This window comes from Colossoma macropomum, unplaced genomic scaffold, assembly GCF_904425465.1.
Source record: "Colossoma macropomum unplaced genomic scaffold, Colossoma_macropomum, whole genome shotgun sequence".
NCBI classification, from domain to species: Eukaryota; Metazoa; Chordata; class Actinopteri; order Characiformes; family Serrasalmidae; genus Colossoma; species Colossoma macropomum.
This window is the reverse complement of record NW_023495984.1, coordinates 111,631-113,729: the sequence shown is the minus strand read 5'-3', so window position 1 is coordinate 113,729 and position 2,099 is coordinate 111,631.

The window sequence follows — 2,099 nt, the reverse complement described above, 5'->3', positions numbered from 1 at the left end:
CCTTTTTTTTGTCATTGTGACGCCTTCGATTGCACTAGAAAGACGTTCCAAATGAATTTAAGCCAAATTAAAGACGTCACCACCACAAATACTAATAAGGAAGCGGATTTAAAGGCGCCTGCCGGTATCCGCCACATGCAAGCGCCTTTTTTTGTCATTGTGACGTCTTCGATTGCACTAGAAAGACGTTCCAAACTGAATTTAAGCCAAATTAAAGACGTCACCACACAAACACTAATAAGGAGCGGATTTAAAGGCGCCTGCCGGTATCCGCCACATGCAAGCGCCTTTTTTTGTCATTGTGACGCTTTCGATTGCACTAGAAAGACGTTCCAACTGAATTTAAGCCAAATTAAAGACGTGACCATCACAAATACTAATAAGGGAGCGGATTTAAAGGCGCCTGTCGCAATCCGCCACATGCAAGCGCCTTTTTTGTCATTGTGACGCTTTCGATTGCACTAGAAAGACGTTCCAACTGAATTTAAGCCAAATTAAAGACGTGACCATCACAAATACTAATAAGGAGCGGATTTAAAGGCGGCTGTCGCAATCCGCCACATGCAAGCGCCTTTTTTGTCATTCTGACGTCTTCGATTGCAGTAGTAAAAAGTACTAACTGAATTTAAGCCAAATTAAAGACGTCACCACGACAAACACGAAAAAAGGAGCGGATTTAAAGGCGCCTGCCGGTATCCGCCACATGCAAGCGCCTTTTTTTTGTCATTGTGACGCCTTCGATTGCACTAGAAAGACGTTCCAACTGAATTTAAGCCAAATTAAAGACGTCACCACGACAAACACGAAAAAAGGAGCGGATTTAAAGGCGCCTGCCGGTATCCGCCACATGCAAGCGCCTTTTTTTGTCATTGTGACGCCTTCGATTGCACTAGAAAGACGTTCCAAATGAATTTAAGCCAAATTAAAGACGTCACCACGACAAACACGAAAAAAAGAAGCGGATTTAAAGGCGCCTGCCGGTATCCGCCACATGCAAGCGCCTTTTTTGTCATTGTGACGCTTTGATTGCACTAGAAAGACGTTCCAAATGAATTTAAGCCAAATTAAAGACGTCACCACGACAAACACGAAAAAAGAAGCGGATTTAAAGGCGCCTGCCGGTATCCGCCACATGCAAGCGCCTTTTTTTTGTCATTGTGACGCCTTCGATTGCACTAGAAAGACGTTCCAAATGAATTTAAGCCAAATTAAAGACGTGACCATCACAACTACTAATAAAGAAGCGGATTTAAAGGCGCCTGCCGGTATCCGCCACATGCAAGCGCCTTTTTTGTCATTGTGACGCCTTCGATTGCACTAGAAAGACGTTCCAAATGAATTTAAGCCAAATTAAAGACGTCACCACCACAAATACTAATAAGGAAGCGGATTTAAAGGCGCCTGCCGGTATCCCGCCACATGCAAGCGCCTTTTTTTTGTCATTGTGACGTCTTCGATTGCACTAGAAAAATGTTCGAACTGAATTTAAGCCAAATTAAAGACGTGACCATCACAAATACTAATAAGGGAGCGGATTTAAAGGCGCCTGCCGGTATCCCGCCACATGCAAGCGCCTTTTTTGTCATTGTGACACCTTCGATTGCCCTAGAAAGACGTGCCAATGAATTTAAGCCAAATTAAAGACGTCACCACGACAAACACGAAAAAAGGAGCGGATTTAAAGGCGCCTGCCGGTATCCGCCACATGCAAGCGCCTTTTTTGTCATTGTGACGTCTTCGATTGCACTAGAATGACGTTCGAATTGAAACTAAGTCAAACTAAAGACGTCACCATGACAAACACGAAACAAGGAGCCGATTTAAAGGCGCCTGATGGTATCCGCCACATGCAAGCGCGTTTTTTTGCCATTCTGACGCTTTGATTGCAGTAGAAAGACGTTCCAACTGAATTTAAGCCAAATAAAAGACGTCAGCACGACAAACAAGAGAAAAGAAGCAGATTTAAAGGCGCCTGCCGGTATCCGCCACATGCAAGCGCCTTTTTTGTCATTGTGACGCTTTCGATTGCACTAGAAAGACGTTCCAAATGAATTTAAGCCAAATTAAAGACGTCACCACAACAAACACGAAAAAAGAAG